Source organism: Rousettus aegyptiacus, unplaced genomic scaffold (genome assembly GCF_014176215.1).
Source record: "Rousettus aegyptiacus isolate mRouAeg1 unplaced genomic scaffold, mRouAeg1.p scaffold_m13_p_8, whole genome shotgun sequence".
NCBI lineage: Eukaryota > Metazoa > Chordata > Mammalia > Chiroptera > Pteropodidae > Rousettus > Rousettus aegyptiacus.
This window is the reverse complement of record NW_023416311.1, coordinates 79,867,314-79,877,124: the sequence shown is the minus strand read 5'-3', so window position 1 is coordinate 79,877,124 and position 9,811 is coordinate 79,867,314. Positions and strand designations below refer to the sequence as shown.

General features: G+C 35.5%; 1 pseudogene; it reads right to left on the bottom strand.

Moving 5' to 3' along the window:
* Nucleotides 1-4,410: 4,410 nt before the first annotated feature.
* Nucleotides 4,411-4,528, bottom strand: LOC118607627 (annotated as a pseudogene).
* Between the last annotated feature and the right edge of the window lie 5,283 nt (nucleotides 4,529-9,811).

Below are 9,811 nucleotides of genomic sequence, written 5' to 3'. Positions count from 1 at the left end.
TCACATCAAGAGAGATGACTGCCTTTCTACCTTTTACAGCACTATATTTGTAACTCTTTTGTGATATTTATCCCATACCTTATCTTGTTATTACTGGGGACTACTCTTACCAATCTTGCAAAATGGTAAGTTCCTAAAGGCCTGGGATCAGAGCTACACCAACTCTTTGTCATCACGGCATCTAGTGCAGGGTAAATATTCAATAAATGTTTCTAAATGCATGAATAGCACACGACAAAAAAAAAAAAAAGGAATTTACTGTCATTTATATTCCAGATTGTTTGCTATGTTTTTCTCTTGCTATTACTTTTTCCTGCACAAATCTTTCTGTGACCATAGGTCCTCTGCCTTGGCATATTTTATTCTGATATAATCTATATTGACTAGTATGTCATCCTATTTCATCTATTTCTTATATCTCCTAATCTCCAGATTTCCTAAGTTCAATATATAACAACAAAGAGACAAAGACATTGGGCAAAGAAAATAGACCGAACTAAAATATTAAAAAACACTCACTTTATTAAATTAATGCATGCATAGTAGGTCTTAAAAAGTCAAATAGCAGAGAAGACCTTATACTATAAGGACAGAACTAATTGGCCCTAAATGTTGCCAGCCCTAATTCCCCTCTCCACTTGCAATCACTTTTGACAGTTTTTAGACATTTTTATAAGTACTATTGCATTTCTAAATAATACACTTAGACTACGGTTTATTGGCTCTTAATAACATTCATGAGGTGTCATCTCACTCGGACTACTGCACATGATCTCTCTATCTTCTTCCACACATAGGCATGTTTTCTATTGATTACCATTGCAATATTAAGCAACATGCCTTAACCTTTTATTCCAATATCTGTAAATAGTATCTCTTAAACATTTTTAAGTTAAGTGCCTATTATGAACTGACTGTGTCCCCCTAAAATTCATATGTAGAAACCTGCTGTTTCCCAATGTGATGGTATTAGAAGGTGGGGGCCTTGGAGGAAATGAGTGTCTATAAAAAAGAGGCCCCAGAGAGCTCTTTTGCTCCTTCCACCACATGAGGACATAGTGAGAGAGATGACTATCTGTGAACTGGGAATGGGGCCCTCACTAGGAACTAAATCTGCCAGCGTATTGATCTCAGACTTCCCAACCTTCAAAACAGTGAGAAATAAATTTCTGTTGTTTATAAGCCTCCCAGCCTATGGTGTTCTGTTATAGCAGCCTGAACCAGACTAACACAGTGTCCTTATAATTACTTTCACCTAAGGTCACCTATTAGCAACTGTATCGAGTGTCAATTAGGAAAAGATACTCTTCCAGGTGGAGTTGCCCCATGTGGCATGGCTGATAATCCCAGTGCAAAGGAAACTTGCTCCTTCTTCCAGGTATTAGCTTTACACTCCCACTGCACCATCATTGGGCACATTTGTATAGTGCACAAACTGTACAACCATACACTAAGCCCTGACTTTACCCCTCTTTTCTTCTTCTCGCCTTTCATTTCTTGCTTTTGTCAAATGTACTTTACTTTTTCATCTTTATATTCTAATTTGTAACCATAATTACATGTATTTTATATATAGGTTGAATGTTAATGTGAAGCATTTATATTACTATACCAATATATTATTCACTGGAGAAAAAAAATGATTACATTTCCTTTCTTTGCGTGGCTTTTTGTTTCTCTGAAATTGCCATTTTCACTCTCTCTCTCTCTCTTTCCAATCCTCCTTCCCCCTTGTTTGGAACCCTTCTTACCTTCAGCTAGACTATTTGATCTTGGCATTTGTTGCATACAGGGCTTTTAAAATAGTTTCCTTGGGTCAAAGCCATTATTTTCTAGATTCTATGTCTTTTTAAATTATTATTATGCACTGTCTTGATTTACTAGGTTAGAGCAGAATCTCAAGTAACTACCTACAAGAGAGATAAGGTTTCACATTTCTTGTACATCTAAATTGTCTCCTCTTTGCCTTTAAAATTTATTGATAATTTGTCTTAGAACAGAATTCTAGATTGAACACCATTCTTAGCAAAATTTTAAGTCATTATTCCACTGTTCTCTATCATTTGTATGGTAGATGAGATGTCTATCCTCAGTCATATATCATTTTATCTTTTTTCCTGCCTTATTTCATCATTATACCTCTACCATCAATAGAAATTTTTGCATATACTCTTTCTCCTTGCTCTAAAATTTAGCAATGATTGTCTAGGTATTGTTTTTTAAAAATCAACTTCCATGGTATTCTAGAAAGAGTTTTTAATATGAAATCTTATGTCTTCTTCAGCTTGGAAACTTTCCTTTCAAAATGTATTTAATAATTTCTTTACTTCCATTTTCTCTGTTCTTTCTTTCTGAAACTACTCTAAGTCAGATAATAAATTGCTTGATTGCTTGATTACAGACTTTTTTTATCTTTAACTTCATATTTTTAGCCCCTTGTATTTTAGATAGCATGATAGGTTATGGGACAAGACTGCATAGATTCAAATGTCACCTCTGCACATATCATCTGTGTGACCCATAGGAGTTTCTTAACTTTTCTTGTTTACTTTTCCTTATCTATAGAATAGACTAATAGTGGTGTCTACTTAGAGGGTTGTTCTGAGGATTAAATGAGTTAGTACATTTAACACAGTGCCTGCCACTGATTAAGCACTTAAAAATGTTACCTATTATTTTTAGAAATAATATAATATAGCAGTTAGGTTTTTGGACTCTAGAAGCAGACTAGCTGGGTTTTAATTCTGGCTCATTAGCTGAGTAACTTTGGCAAATTGCTTGATCTCTCTATATCTGAGCCAAAAGAAGAGAGTAGCATTCTATTATGTATATGATGGGCCTGTTGTGATGATTAAAGTGCTTGGAACAGTTCCTGGCTTTTTGGAAAATGATATTATCTATTTGGAAAAGTTCTTCAACTTTGTCTTTCAAACCTGAAACTGACTTTTATATTTTTTCAATTATATGTTTAATTTTCAAGACCTTTCATCTTCTCTGATAGAACATATTCTATTTTCATTTTCTCCTCTTTCATAGCAACCTGTTCATGGTTTGTGGCCACAATAACTTCTGAAATTTCTCTGAATTTGACATTCTGTTCCCACAATAATCTTAACTTAGAAGTTCCTAAATTTTCTTAAATTTTGTTTTTATTTAGAAGTCTTTCCTAAAAGGCCTGGTGAACGTTAGTGGATCATTTTTCATTTCAGAACAAGATTGTATAAACTTATCTTGGGGGCCTATGAACTGGAGTGGTTCATTCCAATGGTTACTATTGTTTAAGGGGGAGTGGGTAAGAATCTAGTCATTATGATGAATGGCCTTCAAATTCTAGGCATCTGTAAGCTTTGCTTTGTCATGACAATATTTATACTGGCTGTCCTAGTTCTCCCAGATGTTTTGTTCAGTTTCTTAAGTGAGGAGCCCTCATGTTTCCCCTTATGAAAAAATGCTTATATTCTGACTTTCGGGACTGATGGAGTGAGGAATTCAGTTATTCTGTATTTGGACCTTCCATTAATGTTCCATTTTCACTCCCCGCATAGAGCCTTGAGTCAGAAGCTTTGTCAAAGCTCCACTGGGTATGTTGTTGGTTTCTCTGAAGGCAGAACAGAGCTTTTGAAGTCTAGGCTGCAACTTCCTCTCACTCAGCATTTGTGGTGAACCCCACCTTTATTTTTCTGCCTTCTGAAAACTTACTGAAATCTCTTTTCAACTGATAGTATCTCTCTCATTCTATCTACTATTGTGGTGCATGAATACATTTTTTAAAAAATTCTTTTTCTGCTGATTTAATGAGGACTTGGGTAGCAGAGGAAATAAATACAGATGTCTAGTCAGCCATTTTTAATGATCACTGTTGGAGGTACATTTTGAAAAGATCCCTTGATTTACCTAAGCCTCATTTTTTGACACACTGGTTTTAATGAATTAGTCCCACATGATTTTTACACATAAAGTATGGTATATAAAGGAGAATGTTTAACTGTAAAGGCATTTGTCCTTAGTTTGTAAATACTAAGGAGCGTAGTGGCCCCTCCTTGCCCATTGACAGTTATAGCTCAAATCTTCTGGGTATCAGGAAGTTCTCTCTTACTGACGTCACACCTTATTTAGTCTCCTTTTGATTATTGCAGTATTTCTAAGAACTTATAATTCGAGAAATTTTGGTAACATGCACGTTGTTGTGGGTAACATTTCTCCTCTCCTCTCACCAAAACCCTATCCAGTCTCTTACCCTGGTGACATAGGATTAATAACATAAGACGTTCTAAGATCACCATTCCATACAGCCTAGAACAGACCTAGCTCTAAAAATTTTTTTATTGGAGAAAAATGCTTTGGTTGACCTCGCAGATTGCAAGGATCTGGTCAGCTTACAATCCCTTATATTTTTATTTTTATTTTTTATGCCTATGGCACCTGGTCTTCTTAGGTGGTCTCCCATCAAGTACTAACCAGGCCTGACCTTGCTTAGCTTCCAAGATCAGACGAGATCGGACTTGCTCAGGGTGGCAAGGCCATAGACTTGGATATTTTCTATGTGTGATGCATAGGAGACAGAGTGAAGAATAGCACAGATTTTTCCCTTTCATTGTATGGTTTCATTATATAAGATTCTGGTTAACCCAGGCCCACCTAGTTCTTATTTGCCTTTCTGACTTGAGCACCTATTAGCAGAATGTACTTTCAATCTCACTTACTATTCTGAAGGGAAAAGGAAACCAGGAAGGGTTACACAGGAGAAAGCTTGGAAAACCTTCTTGTTCCCACCCAAGGCTCTGTTATTTGCTCTCTTCTGTTTTCTTAAGAGCTCCCAGTGCATGGGAGTGCAGAGGGTTTTGGTGAGAGGTAAGAAGAATCTGTAACCAAATGTACTACTAAAAAGCTTTTTTACACCTACTCAGCATTCTAAGTTAGATATGAGAGGAAGATAGAATTCCCTTTCTTGGAACGTTATACATTGACTGTTTTATTTTCATCAGGAAACTACTTGTGGTACTAACTCAATGACACATAAATAAAGTCATGAATTGCTGATATCTCTGTTTCTCTGTTACAGACTCCACTCACCTTTCAGTCTCTCCAAAGCTCCCTAACTGTCACAAAAAGAGGACAGCTTTAGAATGTCACATTTTAAAGCAGGGCATAAAACTCTTCAGATGACATAGCAGTTGTTCCTTTCTCTCTCCTTTCTCTCTCCTCTCTCTCTCTCTCTCTCTCTCTCTCTCTCTCTCTCTCTCTCTCTCGTTCTCTCTTTCTTTCTTTCTTCTAATGAGGCTGACAGCCACTAGAGGCCCTCCAAGTCCAGAACTCAACAAGGAACTGGAATGCTAAACAGCTCTCAGCAGCATAGTCAGCCCAGAAATATCTATGGGGAGTGAGTGATTACTCATTCCAAAAGGACATATCTGCCAGTCATGTCCACAACTGGCATATTAGACCCCTGCAATCTGTAACATAGGCAATGGAGGCTTCTCTTCTAAAGAGTACTATCTAAAACCAACAGTAATTTCTAGGTTCATAAGTTTGATTTTTATTTCTTTTCAGAAAATTTTTCTTCCTATTCTTCAAAACAAACACTGAATGCTTATTTCTCTTGCGAGGGAGTTTACAAACTGGCTAAGATGATTCTGCTTTCCCAATGCTGACAATACTCATTGTTATTCAGCAGAGGGTCCACACAAAAAATGCTTCCTTCTAACCTATGAATGGTAATGCAGGGAGCATTTAATTCACTGAATTAGATGAGCAAATGAGGTGGAAAAGTCTGGGTTATACCTCAGCAGTCTAACTTGCCAGTGTCTGGGTACCCAGAGGTCCAGGTATGGGATGGTCTAGGACAGAACTTTATGATCTGTCTTATTTTCCACACAGGCTCCAAAAACAAAAGGAGACAATTTTACATGCTTGATCAAGATTGGGAGCCAAATGACTTGCTGAACATGACAATTCTGGCGTGAGGAACTTCTCTAACCCGAATCTCCAGACCAGGAATAAGGAGGGCTAAAGACCTCTTCACTATTTGATGACTCTATACCATTTAGATAAATCTAGTTTGTTTGTTTTATCTCATCTTATTTAAGGCTCCCTATTATTTTCTCCACAGTCAAAACTTTTCTCTTATTTTCATAATCTTTTTATCTAAAAGCTCATCTTTGCTAATGGTTCACCTTCTTGAAATTCTCGAACAGGATTCTGCAACAAGGGCTCAAGTCTGTTACAGGAAGTTCGGCGTTAACCAAGGTATATGTGTCTTTCTTAGAGTGAGAATGAGCCTGAGCCAAGAGAGGACTTTTCTGGCTTTGAGAATGATTCTATTCTTAACCTATGCCTTAGTGAGGCTCTAAAGGCCCAATAACATAGAAAATACTTGATTTCTAGGGAGTTGAGCTGCAATATTTCATTAAGGTTACTCGTCCTTTGAGAGATATCCTAGAGATTCAGTGAGCCTGGAAACATTTCATCTTGTTTTATCACAGTGAGACTGAGTATAACATGCAAATTTCAATGTTGAGAAATTCCATTATTAACGGTTTATTCTAATTTCTCTAAAATGGCATATGATGGTAGGTATCTCAAGAAAGGAGAATATGGTAGGTAACTGCTCCTTTGTCATTAATTAGAGATATTGATTCTATAATTAAACACATTGCTTGTGTTGTGTTTCAGATTTGCCCAACTGTCAAAGTCACTTGAAGGAATAATCTGTTCAGACTTCTTGAAGAGAAGAGAGTTTTAGATTTTTTTTTTAATTATTGTAATCTGGTTCATAAGAAAATATCAAAATATCAAATATCAAGATTCTAATCTTAACCAAATGATTTTTTTTAATGCATTTTAGGAAAAGAATTTGGAAGTACCTGGTTCAGTTTCTTTTCATAAACTTCTACTTCTGATATGATACTTTGTAAGTTCAAAGTGAAGTAGTTTTTCTTAGAATTTTGACCTTGATTTGTATAGAATTGATCTAGTCATTTTGACTTTCCAAATCTTAAAGATAAGATTTTAAGACACATTCACTTTGGTAAACTGCTCCCCATAATTTATTCCTCGTACCTTGATACAGTGGCCATTGACTACTTGTTTCCTGAGAATCTTTAGTTTTATTCTAGAAGTCAAAGATTAAAATGAGCTACTCTCTATCATATTCAGACATGACAATTTTAATAGGACATCATAGTTTGTTTGCATTGTCACAAACCTTAATGCTACACGTTGAAGGATAGCAGAATATGCCATTCCAAAATATGCCTCTTTGGCATAGGGGTTATTTGGAGAAACTGCACACACAGGAGAAGCTCCCCAAACAGAGTGGAGATTACCCTTTTGTGAGGGAAATCTATATTTATAATGGAAATTTACGTTAAAAGGGAGTCGTACCAGCAAGAGAGCTATTATCAGAGATAACTTTTTTTTTAATCTAAGAGACTTAGCTACATGACAGGGCAATCTTCATTATCAAACCATTTCCTCCTCTTTCCTTCCAGTAAATTGTCCCATTCAGCAACATCTTTCTTTTGTCTTTATCTGAAGATGGTATTTAAAATGGTGACTTGGGCCATTTCAGGGAATTACTCATTTTCTTGGGTATCTCCCATGTATACACGAAGTATACATATTAATCAACTTCTGTTTGTTTTTATCTTGTTAATCTTTTATTACAGAAAATCTCAGCCAGGGATTCAGAAGGGTAAGGAGAAAATTTTTTTACTCCTCTACAATGTTTATCAACCACAGAAAAGTACCTGAGGACAACGTATGATCATCAACACTGGCTGCCGTGTTTTTGAAGTGGTTGATGCTGTTGCTGGGAAACTAAGTGGATGGAACCAGAGAAAACCAAAGCCTTTTACAATTGCAGATTTACCATGTGAAGGTAAGATTGTTTCAAGGGTTTGATTCTTTTTATCTTGATTTAATTTAGTTGATTGGAGACATGCTGTCTGCATCCTTGCTTTTAATAATCATGGCAACATTTAGGGATGATTTATATTTGGAACTCAAAATCTGAGGAATTATTTAGAAATCTACCCTTGGAAAATGTGCACATGTGCATGTGACACATACATGTGTGCATGCGCAACACACACACACACACAGACACACACACACACACACTGCAAGATCTAAAATTTGTAGCATTTGCCAGAAAGCAGGGCTATAACTCAGTAAAATGTGAGCTTCAAACATTCGCCACCCAGCATGAAAAGACCTCATTACTAAAACTGGTGTGCACTTATAAATCAAAAGAAGCCCTGAGGTTGACAAATAATTTATGTAAAAAATTTGCTTTTGACTACATAAGTGATTGCTCTAATTCACTACTTCTTTAGTCTTGATAACTCAATTTTTTTATTATTTAGTGAGAGTCACTATGAATTTATCAAGTGATTAGCTAAAAATCACAGATGTCACAGAATAACTTACATTTAAGAAAAAGGCTCATTGTTTTGAAAGCTTCCTACCTGCCCAATACGTATATCTTTCCCTATACTCTTTTCTAAAATGCATTTAGAGCCTAGATTAAAATCACCTGGAAATTGTACACTTAAAAATGGTCAAAATCATAATTTTGTTATACACACACACACACACACACACACACACACATTACTAAGTCATTCTAAAAATAATCTGGAGAGTGGTAAAACAAATGACGAACACCCAAGCCCAAGCCATCCTAGATGTTGGGATTTAACTGCTCCTGCATACATAGGTATTTATTAAATGCTCTACAGATAATTCTGATTTGCCGCCAGGGTTACTATAAATGGGAAAAGCTCCATTGTTCATAATAGTCAGTCCTTAGTATTAATTTTAATGCTGGGGAATTATTTTAAACCTAAAGAGACTGACATTGAGCATGATAATGAGTCTGAATTTCCAGGGTCAGAACCAGGTTTGTAAAATATGCGATTACTCACTGGGATGAAGGTTTTTGCTTGGTGAATCATGTCTAGAAAACTGAAATCCCGGAATCAGACTTCATTTCTTTGAGTTAAAGAAGTGAATCTTATTAAAATGTAAATATATACGAGAAGGAGGTCTTTTTAACTGGACCACTGACTCAAAGGAAGATTTGATGGGCAATTGGTAGAGAGACCCCGAGAACATTGGGTATGCTTCAACCCCTCCCAGACTAAGAAGCCCATATAAGGAAAGGAGTGAAAAGGCTGAAAATCAACTGTCTTTACTTCATCATTTTCCTATAATAGTCCTGCTTTAAGGTGTGTGTGTGTGTGTGTGTGTGTGTGTGTGTGTGTGTTATGCACTTGTGAAATATACATAACAAAATTGGAAAAAAATTAAAATCACAATCTTCTAAGATTAAAGAGTTTTCATTATATAACAGAAACTTTTACTTCAAAATTTTAAAAATGAGCGATGAGGGAGAAGTTTCTCAATTAAATATTAAAAAGTACTAAAAAGTTGCAAAAACTAAAGTAACATGAGAGCAGCATTGGAATATACAGAGAGATAAATGAATGGAAAAAAGTCAATAAACCAATGCACATTATATATACATATATATGTAAAACCATGAAACCATTAAAATAATAAATATACATTAACTAAAATAATGTAGAAATGGATTTATTGGCATAGAAAGTTAAAATACGAGGCTCTTGTTTTATACATAGATAAGATAGATCGATAATTCTGGAAAAAAACAGTTAAAAATGGTTATCTTCAGGTGGTATTACTTTAGGTAATTTTCTTTCTTTTTGTTTATCTGAATTTTAAAAATCCAATTTATACTCATGTATGTTGTATAAAAATGCTTTATCATTTAAAAAGACTAAAACTG